The sequence below is a fragment of the Sus scrofa genome, chromosome 1, assembly GCF_000003025.6.
Source record: "Sus scrofa isolate TJ Tabasco breed Duroc chromosome 1, Sscrofa11.1, whole genome shotgun sequence".
NCBI lineage: Eukaryota > Metazoa > Chordata > Mammalia > Artiodactyla > Suidae > Sus > Sus scrofa.
Genome location: NC_010443.5, coordinates 155,986,685 through 156,013,065, shown reverse-complemented (window position 1 = coordinate 156,013,065; position 26,381 = coordinate 155,986,685). Strand labels below are relative to the sequence as shown.

The 26,381-nt window shown below is 35.1% G+C and overlaps 1 long non-coding RNA gene across 4 annotated transcripts in view; it reads right to left on the bottom strand.

The window, feature by feature from the left end:
- The window catches only part of LOC110261625, a 194,782-nt gene extending 172,611 nt beyond the window's left edge, over positions 1 to 22,171 (bottom strand). For 2 of the 4 annotated variants that reach the window (XR_002345990.1, XR_002345992.1), the window contains exons 1-2: positions 21,976 to 22,162; positions 14,527 to 14,607 (exon numbers count right to left, since the gene is read on the bottom strand). This is a non-coding gene — a long non-coding RNA (uncharacterized LOC110261625). Of the gene's footprint in view, positions 1 to 14,526; positions 14,608 to 21,975 lie in introns of all 4 variants that reach the window. The other 2 variants (XR_002345989.1, XR_002345995.1) reach the window with 2 other exon arrangements.

Genomic DNA, 26,381 nt, shown 5'->3' with positions numbered 1-26,381 from the left:
GCAACAGACTATTGGTACATGTTAACAACATAGATGAACTTCAAAAACATCACACTGAGTAGCAGTAGATACAGCAGAATATATATAGTATCACTCATTTTGTTATCTATCTCTAGAAAAGACATCTAATCTCTGTCAACAAAAATAGACCAGTTTTTGCTAAAGAGGAAGGTAGTAAGAAAATGACTTGAAATAGATAAAAGGAACTTTGTGTTGATAGAGCTGTTTAATATCTTGATTATGGTTGAGAATACATGGTTGTGTGCATTTGTCAAAACTCATTGACCTGTACAATTAAAATGGACGTTTTTAATTTGCACCTAAACAAAGTCAGTTTTAAAAGTTGTATTTGTACAGATCCCCATACTATATATGCTATTGACTGAGTCAAAGAAACATTTATTGGTTATCTTATTGCTATAGAAAATAAAATGGATTATGTTTCTAACACTGAGATTTCTTAACCATCTAGTTTTTTCTCATTTGTGACATTCTCCTTCAGTCTGACAGCTTCACTGACTCAAAACTGATGAATGCTTACCCTGAGCATCATTCATAAATTAAAAAAAAAAAACAACTCTACACTCCTGTTTACTCATTTTCCTATTCACTAAGGAATGAGTTGATATAGAAGATGTCAAAGGAAATATTTAACAAGGAGTTTAAAAGATTAAGGGAGATGATAATTACATTTTCACAAAGGCCAAGAGTCAACTAAGAGAAGGTCTTATCTAATTAAGATATAAGGGAAAGAGGTTATTGAGATTAAAAAAAAAGAGCAACTTAATATTGAGGGAAGAATACCCCAGAAATAAGTAGATAAGTTACAAAAATAATTCAAGAAATCAGTATAATTTCTCCTTTCAGACAATCCTAAGTGTTACTGTATTAACTACACAAAAAGAACACTAAGACCTGGGTATTCACTTGTGTAGTCTTTTTATTGAAGTTCTGAATGATTTAAAGAGTTTAATTTAATCTATCACCAATCACTTGTGTCATCTTGGTCAAGTGGCTTACCTTTTCTGGGATTCAGTTATCTCTCCTACATTGTGAAGGAGAAAGATATTTTCCTTGAATCAGTGTCAAGTTTTAGGGTAAATGCTCTGTCAAGCAGCAAATCCAATAATTTTAGATGACTAAGTCATATTTCTACAAATCTGACTTCTTCCTACAGCCAATTTAGTTGCAATAAGGCATAGCTAAATGGAACACAGCTTTGCTCAGTCAATTTTTAAATTTTTGATTATTAACAGATGCATTTTATTTTGCTTCGCTAAATATCCAAGATTAAGACTTACAAATAAAAACTTTCATAGAGCTAATTTTAATTGAGCATCATTCTTTAATACATTGTCTTATGTTTTTTTACAGGCAGTATTAAAATATTGGTGCATATATCCTTTTTCTGTGGATATTTTACTTATTGCTCAGTAATATATTAATACAACTGCTCAAGTTTTTGTTTGTTTGTTTTTTTAAACTGCCAGTGAATAAACTGGCTACCAATTTAGAATCTGGAAGAAGTCTTCTGGTCATTTTTAAATCTTGGATATTTAAGTAGCCAACTACCTAGATACTGTTTTTAACTGTAGCTTATCTAGACTAACATTGTAATGTATTTCCTGGAGAAATCCTAGGTACCACAGGTCAACACTGTTTTTAAATAGTGCCTGTAATGGAGATATACGTATTTATTTGTTAATAGTGGGACTCAATCTCAATGCAGGCTTAGGCACTGGAATATAGTGTACTTAGCACAGGTGTATCTATGAAGTTGTAGATCATCTTATTGTCCTCATTGATGTACTTAACCTTATAATTTTTATATGATGTTTTATTTGATTAAATTCTTATCAAATTAACTTTTTATTTTTTTTGGCAGGTGTTCCTAGCACTAGGTTTAAATACAAAGATTGTCTCCTCAAAGCTAAGGGTGGATTTATCAAAAACACCACTTCAGGGGTCAAAGTTGTCTCCAACATTCTTCTCCAAACTAAACTGTTGAAAAATAATAGCAATATCAGTTGGCTCATTTATAATTCTTAGTACACTGCATTCAATGATTCCAACCTATTTTTGGCTTTATGCTGAGAATCATTAAAATCAGTTGATAACTGTGTCAGTAGTATTGTTAATTGTCTTCCTGAGTTAGATGACCACAGTTGTTTTCACAGTCTTAGAAGTTACTGCAGAGAATAGAAGCCTATTGGAGAAAATGGAAGATACTAGGCTAACTATGAATTCACTAAGATTTAGAAGCCAAAACTTATCATTGAAATGTTTACTTTATGCTGATTGTGCTTAGAGGTTATTTAATCCAATGTCCCTAAAGATAAATACAAAGAGGTTCTAAATTATAAAATTCAGTTTGTAAAAGCCAAACCAATTTGTTATTGGTTTAGCACCATTGAATTGATTGTTTCTTAGGTCAAATCCAAGATTACTTATAAACAAAGCATCACTTTAGGACTTTATGGAAAGGATATTACTTTACTTCAAACATGCAATTTAAAATTTAAAAAAGTTTTGAAAACTAATTGAAAAGTACAAAAGGATGGTATATGTTGTAAAAATAATTTCTGAAGAGCTCATTAGAATTTAAAACACTTGTGCTTTTCTATAGCTAAGATTTATGAAATATGGAGAATTTGAATACTTCCTTGTAACTCACATACACCTTCACTGATTTATTTTGTAGGACAATTTTACAAATTTAAATTGCTTTTCAATGCCTACCGCCATTTATTCTAACATTATCAACACTACCACAGCAAATTTTTATACCTATTTTTGCCATGAAATTGGCATTTGAAAAACACCTACCATAATGTCTCTATTTACCTTATGTAAACAGAAACAGATTTTCAAAAGCTTCTTGTACAATAATTCATCCAACATTAATGATATATAATTGATAATAAAGCTCCATGGTGAAAGTACATGTATATTTTTCTGTTTTATCTCTGCCTAGATCAATAAATAATAATTACATGCTTAATAAATATTATGAATCTACCCAGTAAACACTAAATGGATCAGTATTTCCCTAATATATTCCAATTCTAGCCAAAATGCCACCAACTTTAGCCAGACCCATTCTTTACCTCATTTTTTTCCCAGTAGCTTCAGCAGTAAAAAGGCAATAGGGCTGTAGAGCAGCAGATTTAGCTAAGCAAGATGGCCTCTCAAAAGTGGGTGGCATGTGACTTTGGAAGCTGAACTTGATTGTGAGTAATAAGTTGTAAGTTAGATGAGGAAAAACATGATTTCTATTTTGATTTTATCTCTCGTCTCGGAGGAGAAAAAAGATGTTATCTATTTAGATTTCAGCACTGGACTTTATTAGGTAGTAAAATGATATGGTCATTGAATAGTAAATCTGATGTATCAAGCAGTAGATAAGGAAAAATGGTTGAAGTGGATGTAGGAAAGTGAAAGGTATATTGGCTTCCTATTGCTGCTATAACCAATCACCACCAACTTAGTGGCTTAAAGCAACTGTCACTGAAAATGTTCAAATAGTCTGTTTCCAGGGATTTTTTAAAGGGGATAGTATTTAGGTGGGAAGGATGGACCGGAAAATAGATATAAAGCCTCATATGTAGTGATTCCTGTGATCTATTACCAACTTATAAAAATTAGGTCACTTTGTCAAAGATATACCTTTGTGGAACTGACCTAAATGATTACTATAATGCAATTTGTTTAAATGCCATTGTTAATTGTTAAAACATGCTCCTTGTAACAATGCATGATAGTCCTTTTTTAAGCCACGTGTTAATGCTAAAATTACCAATTCTAATGACTTAGCTATCAGTATGCAAAGTGTGATTTCCCTCTTATTAAAAAATGTGTTTACCTTTATATTCAATGTGATAATGGAATAATATTTGTATAGTACATTATGTACAAATCTGTATGCCTTGTGGGGAAATTTAAAAATGAGAATGCAGTGATTCTTATCCCAAGGGATTAACTGTATACATTATATGCATATTCATTAAAAACAGTCAATCCCTTCACTCTTCTGGGAAAAAAAAAAAAACAATCAGTAAAAATGAAAGCCTACCATAACTAGCAGGGTTACTTCAGCTAGGGCATAGCTTGCTGTCGGGCACATGTTATTTGTCTCAATTTTAGAAGAATGACTCATGTTAAACAAATTTATATTAAAAAGAGTTACCTATTTTATTAAGCTATCTAATCATACTAATTTTATCAGATTCCTGAAAGTTGTTTTCTGGATCAATGTGAAAACAGCTATTATAAAATTAGAGTTTTTACTATATTTTATATGGAAGGTTTATTCTAACAGATTAGAACATGTTATAAAGTATTCTATCTTTAGGATTCTAATATCAGTAACTTTGTGAAGCATTTACCCTTGAAAATATCTGAGTAATAAAATTTCACAATTTTTAAGTATGTAAGATGTGTCCCTATAAGTATTTTTTTTTAATTTCTTGGATTTAAATCAAGTTTGACTTCAATTATTAAAATACTGTAATTATTTTTAGTTTCATTTCTGCGTGGAAATATATAACCTTATTTCAAAATAAAGGAGTAATATTTGAAATAAAATTCCCATTTAAAACATCCAAAGAGATAATCGGTTTTTCGGCATGCTGCTGTTGTCTCTCTGGAGGCTGGAGGCTTAAATGACACTGATTATACCTGTTACACTAATACATTATTCATGAAATTGGTGACAGAGCATCTTCAAACAGCCTGTCATTTTCCATTACATTCCATCAAAGAACCATATGCTGCTCTCATAGCGTATTGATACTGAGGCATACATAACATACCCAGAAAGGCATATGGAGGCATTATAGGCTTTCTGATGAGCTTTTGAAAATACTTATGCAACACTTTGAATGGCTTATGATTATGCAATGCTTTGGCTAACAAGCTTTAACAAAGGAGGCAATAGGTAGCCACTAGCTATTAGACTCCAGGTACAATGCTAAAATTTTCATGACCTTTCTCCTTACCTGTCAAATGAGGTCAAAAAGATGGTTGCTAATATGAAATGTTTAAGTATGTGAATCCTACCAGTATCTGTCAGAACAATGACGTTAAATAAGTGCTAATTGTACTAGATTTCTCATCTGTAATCAGGTAAGAATAGAGGCATAAAGAAATTCAACGAGGTGAAAGGAACTTCACAATATAAGCTGTGTATGTTTATTTTGGAGCAGTCATCTTTTACAAAATATGCTTCTCTATAATTTAGAATGTGAGCAGATAGACCTTTCAGTTAATATTAAGGAATCTCTGTGGCTTTAAGAAGAGTGGTACTTTTTTAAACCTAACACCAATTCACCACACCGGAGACTTTCTTCTGCCTTGTCAATGCCATGTGCCATTGGATGATAACATTTAGTTCTATGTTCATATTACTCTGAGATAGGATACTACATTTTTATCAGTGGGAAACACAGTCAAACTAGGTTTAGATTATTAAAATAGAAGATTTCTTTCTCCTCACCCCTCTTTTAATGATTGGTTAACAATGGTTGCAAAGAATTCATATGCTGCTGACCCTGCACCTAAGCACATTAAAGATTCATTGGTTTTTGAGATTAAGGAAAGAAGTCAATGGCTTTAGGCATGCAATATCCTTCAAAACAGTTATTTCAGGGCTGCGTTTTGGGATTTTAATCATGTCTTTCATAGGCAGAAATGAATATAATCTCACTTTATGGAAAACAAAATCTAAAATTAGACAAATTCCTTTAGAGTGACAATGTGGGAAGACGATTTGTTTAATAACCTGGAGCTCAAATTGTGAGTATGCAATGAGTTATTGGGTTAATATCACAGGATAAGTAGTTCATGTTGGTGAGAATACTTGAATTTTGAGCTTAAGTCCAGCTGATGCAACAGAGCCTTCCTGGACAGGCCCTTCCCCTAGATCTTCTCTTTAGCGCCTCTCTGAAGTACCTAGATAAACAGTATCTGATGCACATTGCCTAAGTTGTTTTAAAAATGTGAACCTCGCCACCCTCAACCCCTTACCAAATGGAAGATGTTAACTACTTGAAGACCATGAGCACATAGTCTCCAGGCCTACTGGAGACTAAGAACTGATCATGTTAACCCCTGTGACACTTCCCTGTGACTTCAACATCAGCCAATCAGAACCCTGCACAAGCTGGTCACTTACCCTACCACCTACGTTCCTCACCTGGCTTTTAAAAATGCTTTACAGCTTTGTTCAAGGAATTAGAGGTTTTTGTGGCTGGCATGAGCTATCCTGTCTCCTTGCATGTCCTGTGATAAACCTTTCTCTGTTCCAAACTGACATTTCAGTTTGGCCTCACTATTATGTTGGATACACAAGCCAGTGCTAACACTGGCAAAGTATTTTTGAGATAAAGAAATCTGAAAATTAGAAAGGCAACAATTAAATTGCCTATTACATATTTGTAGCATAAATTCATCAAAATCTATTAGTATGATCCACTGATATTTACCAATACAGATTTATGATGAGATGACCATGGAGGCAGAGGATTCTTTTAACAAACCTTTTGGTCCCAGAGAGTCTTTATATATTGAACTGTGTTTCCTTTTTCATGATTTGAAAGCTATTGGTGTTATATAAAGTGACAGAAAATATTGTATATTTGGTCTATGATAAGAATGTCATCACTGGAGGTTAGAATATGTATAATGCATTATATATGCATATTATATAATGCAAATAACCATTGAATATATATACAAAACATATACTTTCCAAAAAATAGAGAAAGCAGTACTAGATCTCAGCTTTAAGGGCCAAGTATAAACTTTGGCCTTTTTTTGTATCTATGCAAATATAGAGAGATATATATACACATTTGCCTTCTAGGTTTTTGTTCATGTGTGTTATATAGTAATTTGAGATTATTGTATGATCAATTTTTTCACTTCAGCCTTCAGAATTGCTCTTAGCATCCAATTTAGTATCTGCTATTAACTGACCTGCACTTTAGAAATGTTTTAATTTTAAAGTCTGTATCAACTGGATATCTTAGAAAAAATACATTAATGTTAATTTCTCTTCAATTTGTGGACTTAGAATTTGTTCATCGAATTTATATAACAAGTGACATTTAACATTTTATAGTTTATTTCATTAGTACTTGATATTACAATTAATGGTTTCAAAACTTAATGCAATACAAATTTTCAAAATATAATTAAGTCAAAAAAATTAAGTATTTTATGGAGTTCCTGTCGTGGCTCAGTGGTTAACAAATCCGACCAGAAACCATGAGGTTGCGGGTTTGATCCTTGGCCTTGCTTAGTGGGTTAAGGATCCAGTGTTGCCGTGAGCTGTGGTGTAGGTTGCAGATGCGGCTTGAATCCCAAGTTGCTGTGGCTCTGGCGTAGGCCTGTGGCTACAGCTCTGATTCAACGCCTAACCTGGAAACCTCCATATGCTGCAGGAGCAGCCCTAGAAAATGGCAAAAAGACAAAAAAAAAAAAAAATTAATATTTTGACAAAGCTTGCATTGCACAAAAGAGTAATTTAAACACTTTTCAGTCATGTTTCATCTAAGTTTTTACTTCTGATCTCTACACTTGGCCACTACTTTTCACAGTGTTTCTCTCAGAAGCTGATTGGTATATTGTTCATTTGTCTATTTAAGGTAGCCTGCTTCTGGTGTGTGAGGAAATAAGAGATTTGTCCCTAGGATTTGTGTTTTAGTAGCTCCTTCTGGTTGTAATGGCCCCTATCCATGTTGATGGCCAGTGGCTACTTACCAGCATTTCTGCCTTTTTGACTCAAGTATACACTCACGGCTGTGTCCTGAGATGAAGCATCGATGTTATGTCAGTCTTAGGGTGGATTTTTAAGACACTATTTTTTTTTTCTTTTTAGGTCCACACCCATAGCACATGGAGGTTCCCAGTATAGGGGTCAAAATGATCTGTAGCTGCTAGCCTACACCAGTCACGCCAAATTGAATCTGCATCTACGACTTACACCACAGCTCATGGTAATGCCAGATCCTTAAGCCACTAAGCAAGGCCAGGGATCCAACCTGTGTCCTTGTGGATGCTAGTTAGTTCCCTTGACAGAACTCCATGACACTAGTTTTCCTAATGGATGTTATATATTTCCATGTACTTGTCTCTGAAATTATGTCATATTTGTTTCTCTTGTATTCTGTTAGCACAGTGATCCCTACTCAATGATTTTTCAATATTGAGCTGAGCTCGCATTCTTAGGATAATCTCTACTTTGTCATGGCATATTCTTCATGTTGTATTTCTTTTGATGGTATTCAAAAATTTTTGGTGTTTTTAATTTTTTTTTTTTTTTTTGTCTTTTTAGCTATTTCTTGGGCCACTCCTGCGGCATATGGAAGTTCCCAGGCTAGGGGTCGAATTGGAGCTGTAGCCACCAGCCCACGCCAGAGCCACAGCAACGCAGGATCCAAGCCGCATCTGCAACCTACACCACAGCTCACGGCAACGCCGGATCATTAACCCACTGAGCAAGGGCAGGGACCGAACCCGCAACTTCATGGTTCCTAGTTGGATTCGTTAACCACTGCGCCACGACGAGAACTCCATGTGTTTTTACTTTAAATTATAAATTTTATAAGAAAAACCATTTGGACTTTATGTTGGAGACTTTAATAAATGTTGAACTATTCATATTTCATATTTTATCAGGTTTTCATTACAGAAAAAAACAAAAATTTCTTGTAACAGTTTTAAGATCTATAATTCAGTTGGGATGTAGTACACTCAAATTGGACAACTTTTACCACTCTGGTTTCAGAGTACTTAACACTTAAAGGAAATGAGTATGGGGTACTCATTAAACTCTCACTTCCTATAATACCCCTTTCACCAAGCCCCAGACAACTACTTGCTTGGTTATTGCAGCCTTTGATTGTTTTTCTAAGGTCTGACAAAGATGATTCTGAAAATTTTGCTTAATTTTTTATGTTTATATGAAAGGACAGGCTGTTGAAGCTGCCAACAACTGCCATTTTCCCTATTTCTTGACTTTAATTTCAAAAATTATCTCAAATTTCAGAAGTCATTGGAATTTAGAGTAACTGGACATTTGAATTTTTTGTCTTTTGGGTGGGGGTGGGGGCTACGCTCATGGCTTATGGAGATTCCCAGGCTAGGGGTCAAATCGGAGCTGGAGCCATCAGCCTATGCCACAACCAAAGAAACATGGAATCCGAGCCGTGTCTGCGACCTACACCACAGTTCACGGCAATGCCAGATCCTTGATTGAGCAAGGCCAGGGATTTAACTTTCATCCTCATGGATTCTAATCAGATTCATTTCTGCTGAGCCACAATAGCAACTTCTGACGTTTGAATTTTCTATCCTTACAGTCAATATGTGAGCAATATATAATTATCTTCAATAAGTTAATGAAACCAAATTTCCTTTAGCTGGAGATCTGCTTACAGAGACAGAAAGAGGACAATTAGCTGGTACATCCTGTGTGTCATGGAGAAGACTAGCAGATGTACATTTTTTCTTATATTTAACATGGAATTTAAAATTAGGATTTCTCCTAGTTTTAGTACAGCTTCATTCTTAATTATGTTTGCATAAGACTTGAGTCTTCAATTTGTTCTTATGAGTAAGGATAATCTACATTTTATAGTTAAACTAATGTACACATGTGTAAAGATTATTAGTTCTACATCACAAGGGTGAGAAGGGAACTTGGAAATTTTATTTGTGTCTAACTTCTAAGCAATTTTCACTCCACTTACCATGACTTACCACACACACACAGCATATATACACACATCCAGCATTTACACTTTATACTATTAATACTATCAAAAATTTTTTCCAGTTTTATTATAAGATAATTTTTCTACATGTTGTGTTTAATTTAGCAATAGCTGGCTAATCATCATTTTTTTTCCCAAAGGATTAGCCTAGGTTGCCTGAATTGTTGAATCATTTCTGACAAAATATAACAGTATGCAACTTGAAATGTACTTGTTTGATTGTCTTTGTGGGATATTTCAGTTCTAAACTAAAAAAAACTTGATTTTGAGTTTGATTTTGAAGCAGTAATACCTCAGCCAGTAAAAATGTCAGCTTCATGGTGGATAATGTAGTGATGTACATGAAATGTAACAGTAGAAAGATGTTTCTCAGGCTTTTCATTATAAATATTGTATAAATGTTGACCTCTACCCAGCCCCTTGGAGATTTAGGTGTCTGTTTGAATATCCCAGACAGACTTTGTCGTATCACTATATTCTCATATGTGCCTTTTGAAATTGTGCTCTTAAAAATGACACCATTTATGGAACCCATAAAGAATATGATTTCTCTGGAGTTTTAGGTGATTCTAGTGAAATATTGCAAGGCATGCTATATTAAATATAGTAGCATTAGAAATTTCCTCTAGGCAGTTAGAGAAGAGGCTTAAGTATTTAAATACCAAATCAGGTGGCCTTTTAAGTATTTCCTAAGGTAAAGTATGAAAAGTTATCTATGGAAATTTTAACAATGAACTTGCATTCAAATGATTGTTTTATTCTTCATGTTAAGATATTTTCATAGTTCTGAATATTACTGGATGAAATTAAGCATTGGGTTATGTACTTGAAGTGAGTCTTTCCCCCTCTCCTCCTCCCATGTAAAAGGTATTATTTTTCCCTTTTCTTCCTCTTGCATTGAGGTCATAAATGTCATTAGTAGTAGAATATGGGGAGTTATAGAAATATTTCAAAACAAGAAGCTAATTGGGGATTCATTCAGTTCAACAAAGTGATACTCTATCAAGTGATATCACCCTTTTGGGGACATCAAGTGGTCAGCAGAAGAGGCCACAGAACAATCCATTCTTTATGTACTGTTTTGGTACTTGACATTCGCTTTTCCTGCTGATTCCCTTAGCCTAATTCCCTAACCTTTTAGTAAACCCTATGAGGTACTCACTTTTTCCATCTAAAATACTCATTCTCTAGAGATTAAATTCATTCTCTATTTAGGACTACCTGACTCATCAGAAGACTATTAAAAGTGAGGTTCAAGTAAACAGGTAAATTTGGAAGTGTATCCATGATCTAACTGGGGTTAGACAATTGCAAACCAGTTAATAACTACTGAAATACTGCACACATGCAAATAGCATGATGGCTGACTGCATTATTTTTGGGGGCCACCTGGAATAAATTCCCCATTGAAGGCAAGCTTTGAGATCCATCAAGAATTATACAGCTACAGTATGAGATGGCTGAAGAACCAAAAATAATGACAGACTTTAGTCTCTAAATTCTTAATGCAATGAACAGTCTAAACCATAGGGGATTCCTGAAACTCTTCTAAAAGAATCTTCCTAACATTTGCAGAGCTATAATATTTTATGCAAACACCTGTACTATTTTGTTCCCTAAGGAAGCAGAAATGTAATTTCCTGCTTCATCAGATGTCCTATATGAAAATTTGGATACTTATCAGGTAAGAGACTAAGAATTTCAAGGGAAATCTTTTGGGGATTTGGTGTATTCCTATTTCCAAAGCCCTAGTGATGTTTTCTTGGCAACCAGTGAAGTCCCTTCTTCCTTGAAGGGGACAACTCTGGTCTTGCCTTGATTGAATATATTGTAATTGACCATTCAAATTGATTACTTGTAATGGAAAATCAGCTACCATCCTGACAGCCACAGTCTCTAGCCCTATCCATTCAGATAAGATATAGATAACAAAGTATCCTGGGGAGAATTGTAGAAGTCTTTCATTAAGAGTTGCAGGGATTTGCTAATTTAAGTTGCCAATTCTTTTTCAATCTAAGAATGTGGGATTGAAAAGGAATTGAACCCCACTGAGATGAAATTTTTCATTTGTTTTAACTAGTTAGGTTAGATAGATTGAAACTTCTAGCTCAAGATACCACAGCCAGTTTTATCTTTTTCCAGAATAGTTTTGGTTATGTGAATCACATAGTAATGCTAATATAGTATCAATAATTCTTTGATATATAATAAAGGAAATGATAGTGATTTTTGAAGGCAGACTTCTGATTTAGATTTATCAAGAACTATAGGAGGAGCCATGGATACCAGCTATAGTTCAGAATCTCTGCTCAAATACACTGGTTTAGGGAGCACTAGCCTCTTGAAATGTCCTTGTTTGTTCTTTTTAAATTTTGATCCAATACTGGATGATGATGTAATTTCATGGACCCCATCATTTTAGTATGGCAAGAGGTACTCCTTTATCAGAGGCCACATGACAATTTTTAGTTTTTTAGTTTCAAATAAGCAAAATTCAGTATCAGCAAGGTATTTCCCCATGACAATCAAGAAAAATTTCAAATGTAGTATACTCATGAAAGAATGAGTGGACTCTAGATGATTTACTTGCATGCCTTGTACCATTATACTCCAAAATATATAGTAACAAAGTTCTGAGACACTATTAAAGCAGAATATCCAAAAACTCATTTGTTAGAAGGCATTGACCAGTGTAGATGATCATTATAGGCAAAAGGACAAAGAAATAGAGGATAGAAGACACAAAAGCCAGCAAATCTTCTAATTAGTTTCAGGAATAAGTTACAACCTCTCATTTGTCTATGATGCATCATTTTATTAAACTTTATATAGTGACATGCTACTTTTCTACATGATGTTTTCCCTATATTTCCTACTAACAATTTTATGTGGATTGGTTATTAATCATTTAATACATAGGTTATGGAGATACGTAAGGTTATGGAGATACATAAGTGGTGAGGAATGGATCCACTCACATCCTTGGCTTGCAGCTAGTAAGTTAATTTTTCAAGGAAAATTTGAATTAGGTGAAGCTTTTTATATTTGGAGTCATATATATTAAAAGACCAGTGTACACTAATGTTTGCAGCTATGGTTGTGGATTGGTTGGACATCTTTTACCTATACTATGGTAAATCTTGGCAGATACCCCAATCTAGTGAGTTTAAAAAACATTTGATCTTTGATGTTTGGGAATTAGTCACTGAAGATTTCTGTACTTAATTTACTGTATTCCAGATACTAGACACATATGTACTATATTCACAGAAAATTATTAGAAGTCAAAGTGACTTAGATAACAAAATGCATGAAATTCAGACATGAAATATTAAATTAACTTTAAGCAGGACAAGCATCTATTTGGTAAAACATCTAGAGGCTAAGTTGTGAAAAGCTAAGCACATTTGGAAGGTTCTGTTAATGGACCAATAGAACTTTCAAAATCAGTAAAACTATCATCTTCCTATTGACACATAAAATATCAGACTAAGAATTTGAGCAAACAAGAACATTTCCTTCTGGCAGTGGACTACTTGGCTGTTTGAAGTCAAAAAGATTAGAGATGGAGGACGAATTGTAAGGCTATGATTTGGGGCAAGGAAATAGGTAATGAGAATCAAAGCAGCTTATTTAAGTAAGTATAAAATCATCCCATGGCAGAAGAGCCTTTGGCTCCTAGGGAGCTAAGGCACAAATGATTCAGTATAGGAGCTAGTAAAGCTAGAAAGACCAACCATGTGATTATAAGGCCTGGGACTTTGAGTCACATGACATCAGTCCTCCCCTCTGAAGGAGATAGGGAGAGGCTGAATTATTGGTCAGGAAGTTGATTTCAATTGTGACTATGTTAATGAAATCCCAATGAAACTCTTGACACTAAAGCTTGAGTGAGTGAGTTTTTCTGCTTGATAGTACTTTGTGCATATTGTTAGACATCAATGTGAACAGTGTGCTGAGAAGGTGACCTGTCCTGACCCCATGGGAGAGGACATGGAAGCATCATGTTCAAGATCTTCCTGGATCCTTATACCGTGCACCCCCCCTTTTTGTTGGTTCTGATTTATCCTTTTTGCTATAATAAAATAGCATAACTTTCCTGAGGTTTGTGAATTATTCTAGTGAATTATCAAACCTGAAGATCTAGCGAGAACTCTGAATTTATAGTCTGTTGGTCCAAAGTAAGAGTGGCCTTGGGAACCAGTATATTTATGGTTGATGTGATAAGGGAGGGCCATTTGTGGGAGAACTCAGACTCAGTTTCACAGGGTGAAGACAAACTCTAGGTAGTCAGTATTAGAGCTCACTTCTCCAAAACAGCCAAAAACGAAAAACCAAAATACTCTACAAACACATACCAAAAAACCCACTTCCCTATTTTGTAAAAGAGTGCCAAAAGAGAACAGGTGTCAGCTGGGCTAGATTCTGCAATATTCATGTTACACAAAATAGAGATATCTAGAACAATTTATATTCTGAGTAATTTTCAGCCTGTTATTTGGATAATGATGAGAGCATTTTAAGGAAATTTACTACCCAATAAATAGAACAGATTCAGTGGCTTAAGAAGGATAAGTCTCTCTGCTGTCAAAACTGCTTCATACTTAAACAATTGTCTTGTTACCCAAGACAAACGGTAAACGCAAAAAATTCAGTTGTTTTGTTGTTAGACACTCCACTGCTAATTGCATTGACAAATAATTTGCTTACCTCCATCCAGCAGGGAAGCAAAGAGCAATGACTGACTTACCTCTTCTGGTACCCCCCCCCTTGGTGACTGCTCTCCTGTGAAGCAGAGATGCTTTTATTCTTTATTCCTAGTCCAAATGGCCTGAAAAAAAAAAAAAAAACAGATCAAAATAGATTATTCATTTTTATTCACATGTATAACTTTATCAAGTGAAGCTAAATCTTGAAAAATGAGAATTATAGACCCTGTTTGGGTATCTTATCCATCCTTGAATCCTCACCTAGCAATTGTTTGCCTCACAATATAAAGAAATGCATGAGGCATTGAATTGAGGATGGCTTTCTACAACCTGTTATATAAATAGGTAATTAGAATCTGGGGCAGTCAGTACAGATATAGGATACCTCTTTAAATGTTGCTACTCTTTAAATATTTCATAAAATATGTTAAGGCCATAACAGTTCTATCATTTTTTTCTATTTTTCGATTGCTCATTTTATAAGGGGTTATTACAAAGGATGTTGTTCAAATCACCCCAAATAGTGTGGTTACCCAAGTATAAAAGATATTTTATATTCTGTCTTTAGACAAAAATGGTGACAAACCTATTCTAATGATAACAGTCATGAAAATTTCCCACTTAAGGATTTGGTCAAAACACAGTTACTTTGTCACTTTTTAATAGAAAAATGTACATCTACTCCATACAAAATATGCAGAGGTTTATAGATTCAAGTATGTGTGAATATATGGGAAATGTAGTATGAATACTTGATACAATACTTATAGTGTAAAAATTATTTTATTAAAATATATTTTAAATATATATTCTTTATAGTTAACACCTTCATAGCTTTGCAACTTATTTTAATAATCAAACTGCTAAAAATGATAGATGGCAAATATTCAATTAAATTTGTATTATTGGTATTGAGACTAATGTTTAGTTCAGTAATTTTTTTTAAAGGGCTCAAAAATATTGTAAATAGTGTCTGCAGGTCTATGTACTTATCAACACAGTTGGCTATTTATGTTTTGATCTCTAATTTGAAAAAAACCCCCAAAATCACATTTGGAGGAAAACATTGCCAAACACAAATCACATTTCACTATTTAGCATTTTATGCCATTATACTCTTAAATTGGAAAGAGTTTTAATTATATATTTTGATCAAAAAAGTTGGAAGTTGAAAAAGCTATCTCATAGGTTATTAGCACAGTCGATTGCTAAGGAAAACAGACTATTCTAGGACATTTTTCTTCTTACTCTTCACTCTTTCTAGTAAGAGTTCACATTCAGCTTTTTCTAGTCTCTTGAGTGTCTATCTTCCTTGTTTGCTTTCTCTAGTATTCTATGCATAGAAAAGAAAAATTGAAGATATCCAAACAATGAAGGAAGGAACTACCATCTCTCTTACATCAAGGCCCTAAGTCACCCAACCTGAAAGCCCCCTATCACCTGTTTGTGTCAGGATTTAACTTGGTGTTTCTATTACTTCCCTTTTAAGAATCTTGTCTGAAAAATCCAGAGACTGATGTGTTTACTCCATTTGAAGAATGGTAGTATCCTTAAACCTCATATTCTGCCATCTAGAACAGTACAATTATCATCTCCATTACATGAAAGGGGAAATTTCAGAACAGAAAGAATGGGAAGCTTATTCAAGAACACAAATATCCTGGGGTAGGGAAAAATTAGGAGTTTGGGATTAACATACACATACTACTGGGGTTCCCACTGTGGCACAAGGGGCTCGGTGGTTGTGTCTTGGGAGCTCTGGGACTCGGGTTTGATCCCTGGCCTGGCAGGCTGGATTGGGGATCTAGTGTTGTCCACAGCAGCAGCACAGATCAGATCCCTGGTCTTGGAACTCTATATGCTGCTTAGTGGCCAAAAAAACAACCACTAGATACTACTATATATAAGACAGATGATTGATAAGGACCTACTGCATAGCATAGCATACTACTCAACATTCTACTTATAATAAACTATATGGGGAACGAAAAAGAATGGATGTATATGCATAACTGAAACTAACACAGCATTATAAAACAGATATAATCCAATGTAAAATAAAATTTAACGTTTAAAAAAAAGAATCCCTGAGTTAAAAAAGCTAAATAAAGAGAAATAAAACACAAGCATCAGATATTAAAAGCTGATTCTAAAGCTGTTGTCTTCATAACTGAACTAGCATGTCTTCCCTAGATTTCTCTCTACTCACTTCCCCTTTATTATATGAAGCATGGGCTCAACTTTTCAGCGAATTTGAAATATACAGTGCTTCATGATTATAGTTAAGTCTGTATCTGGGACAAAGGTAGAACATTTGATATAGACACTGGTGTTTGACCTATTAGGCCATTCCTTCTCATGTAAGAAAACATTTCAGTTAGTATACAAAGAGTTCTAAGAGGGAAAAACTATTCAATATTCAGTTTTTTCTTTTTTTCAATGTGGTATTTAGGATTATTTGCTTAATGTTTCCATCTAAAACACATTTTTTCCCCTACATTTTACCAAAGTTGGAAATAAACTTTTTTTTTTTTAGTTTAAATAGAGATCCAATTTGGATAATACAAAGAATGATTCTATAAAAAGCTATGTGCATACACTTATAGAGCTCTACTTAAGATTCAATGCTAGGTTCTTAAGAGAGAGCAGCAAAGGCTTCCTACTATCCTGATTAACATGCAAAATATAGGTTAGTGTTTGCCAAAGCTGCCCTCAAAGATAAATACATTGCATCTGAATTTTTGATGAACAGAATATCATCTAATTGATCACACAGCCCTATTCAACTATCTTACTCAAGAAGATTAATGAATTACTGAAGGCCTGAGAAGAATTAGCTGAATAAAACAATACATAATTCAACTTTTCACTAAAAATATGGCCTGGTATTGTAATTAGCCATTAAGAGCAACAAGATGCTAGATACAGGTTCTCTCTAGAAACCTGTATTGATGTGGAATCAGACATCTTACAGAGAACTCAAATTGGACAAACTAAATTCAGATTTGCTATCAAAGAAGCATATGTTGTATTATGATAATTATTAGGTGGCTGATAAGCCTTATATAACTATAGTTTGAAATACATATAGACAGATCACAACCTGATGCAATTCTGAAATGTGTTGACACCTGAATTAACATGTTTCAGAGGCATTTAAGGGTAGTGATGACATAAAGCATCTTTCAGCAGTAGTGAACATGGAAATCTTTCCCAGGCTGCCAGAAAGCTTTTTATTGTTTTATAGTTTGAGAATGAAGTAAGCAACATTAGGAAAAGTTAGATACCAACTTCTTAGGTATGTCAAACAAATGAGTAAATGTTTATTCAAGACCCTATACAAGTAAGTAGGAGGGCAAAGAGTAAGTTGGTGCAAATTTTACAGCATAAAACTGTTCCATTATCATTCTTAGGTTTTATTTGAGTTACAGAATAACTACATTAAAAAAAGGACAATGCCAGTGGCTTCAAATGATTGCATTGGCTACTTATTAGAGATGAGTACATGTGTATCAGACTTTGGCACACACCTTTCCTAGTTAAAGCTAACAACAAATACGAAACTAGATCTAGTCTGCTTTGTGAGCTAGCTGACTATATTTAAAAATTAAAGTTTATAGTTACCTAGAATCCTAGGTACTAGGTAACGTGTGATAGTTATGTCTAGAGAACAAGGCATGATCAAATAAAGAGGAATTTTATAAATTGATGTATATATAATACCATCAGAGAAATGCAAATCAAACCACAATGAACTATCACCTCACACCTGTTAGCATAGGTGTTATCAAAATTAGAACAAGTGCTGGTAAGGAGGTGGAAAAAAGGGAACATGTGTGCACTTTTGGTGGAAACATAACTTGGTGCAGCCACTATGGAAAATGCTATGGAGGGTCCTCAAATTAAGAATAGGACTACCATATGAGCCAGAAATTCCTGAGTATTTATTCCCCAAAGAACACAAATATGCTAACTGGAAAAGATATATGTACCTTCATTTTCATTGCAGTATTATTTATAATAGCTAAGACATGGAAGCAACCTAGTGTTTATTGGTGGAAGAATGGATAAAGAAAATGTGGCCTATGTGAATCAATATTATTCAGCCAAGAAAAAAAAAAAAAAAAGGGAAATTTTGCCCTTTGCAAGAGTATGGATGGACCTAGAGATTATTTTGCTAAGTGGTAAGTCAGTGAAATACTATATTATCTTGTCTTTATGTGGAAATCTTAAAGAACTTATACAGAGAATAGATTACCAGAGGCAGGGGGGATGGGAGATGGGCCAAATGGATAAAGGTGATCAAAAGCTACAAACCTTCAGTTATTATAAGTCAAAGGGATGTAGTGTACAGCATAGTGATTATAGTTAATACTGTATTTTATATTTGAAAGTGGTTGAGAATAGATCTTAAAAAGTCCTCATCACACACAATTTCTAACTGTGTATGGTAATGGATATTAAATAAGACAAATGGATGTTAAATAAGACAATGTTGCGATCATTTCAAAATATATACAAAGCAAATCATGGTCTCTACCTGTAATGGTGTGAGATAACACTATCTCAAGTCTTCAAAGACAAGTAATAGACATTTGAATTACTAACATTTTCTATTTACTAGTGTTTTAAAATTAGAAATGCCAAATTTTGCAACTAAGGCTATTGCTGCTACTATTACTATTAATACTATCACAACAACAGTAGGAATGTGGGGAGTCATGAGGACAGTGATTTTAAGTGTTTTATTTTGTGCATAAATCACATTTGGAAAAAAAAAGACTGCTCTCAACTGATATAGTGGTTTACTGTGGATTTTCAAAATACAAAACTAAATCTCAGAACAAACACTGGAATCGGGATGTAATGACAAAAATATTGTTGCTGGATTAAATGTAATCTAATATGCCAAGTTTCGTCTAATTTCAAAACACAGTTTTAATGTAAATTATGTACCAAATATGGTATGGGATATACTTACACTAAAAGTGTTACTTGTTATTTGTCTGAAACTCATTTTTTTTTGTTTGTTTGTTTTTTTAGGGCCATAGCCTCAGCATATGGAGGTTCCCAGGCTAGGGGTCTAATCAGAATTGTAGCCGCCAGCCTATGCCACAGCAATGCCAGATGCAAGTTGCATCTGTAACCTACACCATGGCTCACAGCAACACCGGATTTAACCCACTGAGGGAGGCCAGGGATTTAACCCGCATCCTCATGGATCCTTGTCAGATTTGTTTCCGTTGAGCCATGACTTGAACTCATCTGATACTCAATTTAACTTGACATCCTGTACTTTATCAAACAAGCCTAAAAAAACAAATTAATCCCAATAAAAAATATACATATAATGAAGAGTTCATTTTATGGCACCACAACTGCAATCTGTTTTAGGTGCTTATTTTTTCTTTCCTCTGGATGGTCATTAGATAGACTGGGAACTAGGACCCTTAACTGCAGTGCTTGCTCCTGGACAGATGTTCCCTAGAGCAATAGAATACAAAGAAATCAAGGGACTAAACTAATTGCAAGCATGCCCAGTTGGGGCCAATCATGAACAATAAGATAGAAAAAGGCCAAAGTCATTGTTAATGAGATCCTGCTGAGTAGCACTGAGAACTATGTCTAGATACTTACAATGCAGCACAACAATGGGAGAAAAAACTATGTATACATGTATGTGTAACTGGGTCCCCCATGCTGTACAGTGGGGAAAAAAATGTGTGTTGGGGTAAATAGCAATAAATTAAAAAAAAAAAAAAAGGCCAAAAGTCCAATGGACACTTCTGATGTTCCTGCAAAAAAAGCAGAGTACTATGCATAATCTCTGCTCCAGGACCACAAAGGGTGGGTGGGCAGACCACACAAGCCACCCCTTTGGGCCAACCTGCCAAACCAACCCCCACCCTATTTAAGGAACCAGCTTGCCCCACCCATGCCTAGGAGAATGAACAAGAGCACCTGTTACTTGTTCTCCATCCCTCACCCTAAAGCATGAGTCCCAGTAAAAATTTGCCTGGGAGTTCCCATTGTGGCTCAGTGGAATCGAATCAGACTAGAATCCATGAGGATACGGGTTCAATCCCCGGCCTTGCTCAGTGGATTAAGGATCGGTGTTGCTGTGAGCTGTGACATAGGCCGGCAGCTGTAGCTCCAATTGGGCCCCTAGTCCGGGAACCTCCATATGTGGGTGCAGCCTAAAAACCAAACAAACCTTGCCTGAATTTCTCTTTTGGCCTCTTAATCCATTTATATCAATTAAAAGAGTTCAAGAACTCTAGTTTATAACCATTACATAGAAATATGTGAAGTCTTCAACTTGAGACAGATGTAGGAATAAAACTACTGATCTGCAAGGGTTTCAGGATTGTAGTAATGAAACTACATCCCCAGAAAATGGAGTTCCTCTTCTGAGTGAATGATTAACCTTTACCTAAAATGATTCCCTATCTTGTCCAATTCTTTTTCTCAAGACTGAAGAGTATCAAAGTCAAGGGATTGAAACTGAGCAGAGCCCCGCAAGGCCCTCCAGATACAAAAGCCTTCCTGTGCTCCCCATTTGTGGGAAAAAGGCTTCAGCCTCCTAGACCATCCCTGAGTTTCAAAGGGTAGATCTAAACAATTACTAATCAGAGAAGTGAGCGAATGTGGAAATAAAGAAAAAGCTGTCAAACCAGAGTACAGCAATAATGCAGAGACCTGGTTCCACTTCAAGGAATATGTAATATTCCTTTGAGCTCTTCTAGGGACTAAGGCCTGGATCCAGGTGGGGGATGTTACTTTCATGGTAAGCACATTATTCCTAGAGCGCTGTTACCTCACCACCACCCAATCTGAAAGTTGCACCGCTACCCCCAACAGCCCTCACCCCAATTTTTCATTTAAAAACTCTTCCCTGATATCCACTGGGGAGTTCAGGCCTTTGGAGTGCAAGTTGAACATTCTTCCTGTTTGGCCCTTGCAATAAACCTTTCTCTGCTCCAAACTCTGGAGTGTCAGTTTGACCTCACGGTGCCTCAAAGCACACAAACTTCGGTTTGACAACCTGAACAGGCATAGATTATAAAAGAGGGCACAGCCATGACACCATCTACAAGCTTTTAATAACCTAAGCTATATACTGCAGTTTCTTGTTGCTGCAACAAAGGTTATAGCTCTGTGGGCTAAGGGCCTAGTGGTGTGGAGCTGCCTGGAAAAAGTGTTACAAAACTCCGGGAGGAGACCACCAAGCAGTCGGGGCCGAATTCTGGAAGGAGGAACAAGTTACATGCTATCCAGGAATTTCAGAGTGTTCAGAGAGATTCTTTAGAGGGAATGTAAGAAATTTATGACGAAACTTTAGTAGTATTAAAGTTCTCCATTTTAAAGGTGTTGTGGGAATGGAGAGAATTAATGAAATGTTCTGTTGTTCTCTGTATTAGCTTCCCCTTGCCCCTGTAACATATTACCACAAAATTAGAGGCTTAAAACAACAAAACTTAATATCTTACAGAAGTCAGAGGTCCAAATGAGCCTTGTGTAAAACCACAGTGTTGGCAGGAACGGTTTCCCTCTTCAAAACTTTAGGTAAAAATCCGTTTATTTGCCTTCTCCCAGTTCTGGAAATAGCCTCATCCTCCAGATTCAAAAACCAGCAACAACGCCCACCAAACTCACTTCCATTATGGCATCACTGACACTCTTTCCTTTATAAAGACCTGGTGATTCTATTGGGTGCACCTGAAAATCCGCAAGACTTTCCTCTTAAGAGAACGCCTGTGATTACATTGGACTCACCTGGGTCATCCAGGCTGCTCTCTTTTCTTTACAGGAACCCAGTGGGATCACACTGAGCCTACTTGGGTAATCCAAGACAATCCTCCCACTTTAAAATTCTTAATCACATCGGCAAAATGTTTGCCGCCAAAGAGAACATTCACAGGTTCTGGGGATTTAGGACCTGAACATCTTTGAGGAGCTGTTGTTCTGCCTACCACACTTTCATAAGTAAGAATTTAAACCAAATAACTCATACCAAACTCATCCTCTTAAGAAAGTACTGATTGAAAAACATATATTGCTAGGAACTTTTCTAATTCATAGATATTTAATTGATTTAAACATCATATTTAACTCTACTTCACAGATAAAGAAACTGAGGCTTTCTGGAGTTCCCATCGTAACTCAGTGGTGAACGAATCTGACTGGGAACCATGAGGTTGTGGGTTTGATCCCTGGCCTCGCTCAGTGGGTTAAGGATCTGGCATTGCCATGAGCTGTGGTGTAGGTTTCAGACATGGCTCAGATCCTGCATTGCTGTGGCTCTGGCGTAGGCTGGCATCTGCAGCTCCGATTAGACCCCTAGCCTGGGAACCTCCATATTCTATGGGAGCAGCCCTAGAAAAAGCAAAAAGACAAAAAAAAAAAAAAAAAAAAAAAAGAAAAAAGAAACCAAGGCTTCCAGAGGTTAATAAACTTAAAGTAACTCAACTAGTAAGTAGCTTTCTTACCCCATGACCATCTGATGAATCATTAACATCTGTTGCCTCCAACTAATATAAACATTGGAGATTAACACACAAAATATACAACTGAGACACTTATTCTTTAAATTAATAGTATAATGATAAAATACTGTGATAAATATGGTATTATATAACTAAAAATCAAGCTAAAAAATAATGCACAAAATATGTGTCTGAGATTGCCTGGTATTCAATTAAAAATAGCTCCAAGGAAATTGTTTACCAAAGAACACATTTGAGAATCGTTAATATAAGTGGTCTTGTGTATTGACTGATTTCTTTGAGTAATTCCAATGATGCTAGGTTACTGAATTTATCTATTTATGTATTGAAGTATAGTTGATGCACAACTTATATAAGTAAGTTACAATATAGCGATATTTAAAGGGCAGTTAACAACAAATTTTCCTTACTCTAAGCTGACAAATACTTGATAAAGGACACACTGCAGTATCGGGTACTCAGTTATTTCACTGATAAAGTTCTAATTAGAATTTTCTTATTTGAACTGAATGTGACAATTCCCCTTTTAAACAACCATCAATTTTAAAAGATATTAAAATAAGGTTTTTTTTCCCCAATTTATTCAACCACCTGAAGCTTCTAGAGATTATAGTATGGAAATAGAAAGAGGTAATTCAATTATTTTGGGATAAGCACTAGCTATGAGGGCAGGTGAACCTAGATTTGAAACCAGACTTAGAATTTGTGAACCATAAGATCTTAAGACTATCATTTAACATTCTTAATATTCAATATTCTTATTCATACAATGGTACTCAAAGCATGTATCATTTAGCAATAAACTTGTCTTCTAGTAGTAATTATAATGACTAATATCTATGGATTGTTTACTATTTTGCAATCACATATTTAAGCACTATATCTTTATCAATCCATTTAGACATTAAAGAAATGCTTTTAGGTAAAGACTATTATTATCTTCATTTTACACACGAAGAAGCTGAAACATTTAAAAAATTTATCTTTCTAATATCACTAGGAGTAAGTGATAAAGCCAAAATTCTAGTGCAGGAAATAGGATGGCAGAACAGTAAAAAGATCAATTTAGAGTCAGCTGTATTATCAGAATTGTTGAATAATTCCATGCAAAAGTTTTGCAATGATCTGTCCTAAAGTCTATGTTTGAAAAACAACTATGTGCTATTTAAAAGTCAGAGTAGATTGTGAAAGAAAAGAGAAATTTATAATAGTTATGTGAGATAGTTTTATTTGGTAATATCATGTAAATTAAGTATAAGATGCAAAATCAAATTTTTAAATCCAAAAATCAGCTAAGTATCATGTTCAAATATAAATACGTTCCTAAATGTAAATAATCTGATGGTTTAGTGATGAATAGAAGTCTAGAATATTCTACTGTATTATCTCATTTTATTTTCTGAGTGAAATAAAAGCAGGCAAGAGTAAAAACAGGATGAAACAGATATTCTGAAGTAAGAATTTAAGTCGTGTGTACGCTCTGATTTTTCTTCGCACTCAAAATATAAAAAAGTTTGCAAACTGAGATTTTATTAAATAGGAGAGATGTATGAGGTAATAGAGGATAATTGAGCTTGTGTTTGAGCATCTTAATAGCTTAGGTCTTTATTTCATCTTATTTTCTTTGATACATATTATTTTAAAATAATGATAAACATGCAAATTATATTTAATGTCTGAAAAAGCAAAATTGAGTAGAAAGGATGTTATTTTTTTAACTTAAAAACTAAACCTTTATTATGAAAAAAAATTGGATTATATAAACTTTTTTCTTTTTGGGGCCATCCCATGGCATGCAGAAGTTCCCAGGCTAGAGGTAGAATCTGCACCACAGCAGTGACCAGAGTCATATCAGTGACAATGTTGGATCCTTAACCTACTGAGCCTCCAGGGAACTCCGAATACTAAGCGCCAGGCATTATACTGATTGCTATACTCTATTAACTCATTTCATCCTTATGCAATTCTATCAAGTAATGATGCAGTGAAAGGAGTTCCTTCTGTGGTGCAGTGGGTTAAGAATCAAACTGTGGGACTGGGAATTTGGGGTTAATAGATGAAAACTACAGCCTTTGGAATGGATAAGCAATGGGATCCTGCTGTATAGCATTGGGAGCTATGTCTGGTCACTTGTGATGGAGCATGATAATGTGATAAAAAAGAATGTATACATGTATGTGTGACTGGGTCACCTTGCTATGCAGCATAAAATTGACAGAACACTGTAAATCAGCTATAATGGAAAAAATAAAAATCATTATATATAAAAAGGATCCAACTGCAGCAGCTCACATTGCTGTGAATTTGCAGGTTTGATCCCTGGCACCAGGATCCAGCATTGCTGGATCCAGCATTGCTGCAGCTATAGCATAGGTAGCAGCTGTTGCTCGGATTCAATCCCTGGCCTGGGGAAATTCCATATGCTGTGGGTGTGGCCATTAGAATTAAAAAAAAAAAAAAGTGGTGCTGTGAAAATTTGTTAATTTTCTCATGAGGAAATTGGGATGTATATAGTTTGTTTCTTGCCCAAGATCACAGAATTAGAATGTGGTAACAGTAGGATTTGTACCATAGCAATCTGGTTACTAAAATCATCGCTCATAACCATTCTGGTAGTATTCATAATTTATGCCATCTGCTATGCTGTAATTCCTTCTCATTTCAACTGCAAAAAAAAAAAAAATAATAAATTGAGAATTATTTATCACATCTTACTTCCTGATTAACTGGGCACTGGTGGACCTAACCGGATACACTATCTTTGCCTGGATTCCACCATCATTGCTCACTAGGATTGCTGTGTTAATTCCTTTGCAGGCAGCATAGCAGAACTGTCGGCAGTTATACATACCTCTCATTAGGTCTAAGTTACAGTACTTACAGTTTTTAACATTCTTGTAGATATCAGGGTTTGTTTTCTTTTAACTACAAGGTGACAGTCATATCAATCACTTATTTTGACCTTTAGCATCTAAAAACTAAGGCCCAAATATTTTGGCACAGTAGGTCAAGAAGCAGACAAATTTGTTCATATAATTGGCTGGCTCTGCAAGCTTACACTTTCTCTGGTGTGAGAAATAGTGGCCTCTCTTGGGGATGACCTCAGTTTCCTGACCTCTTCCAGGACTGCACATCTCTTTGTTCTGAGGTCAACACTTAAGACCTTAGTCAAAAGCTTCTGGCATGCTTAAAAAAAAATGACAATACAGGTGTTCCATTGTGGCTCAGAGGGTTAAGAACCTGAAATGGTGTCCGTGAGGAGACAGGTTTGATCCCTGGTCTCGCTCAGTGGGTTAAGGATCCAGCATTGCCACAAGCTGTGGCTCAGATCTGGTGTGGCTGTGGTTGTGGTGTAGGCTAGCAGCTGCAGTTCCGATTCATCCCTTACC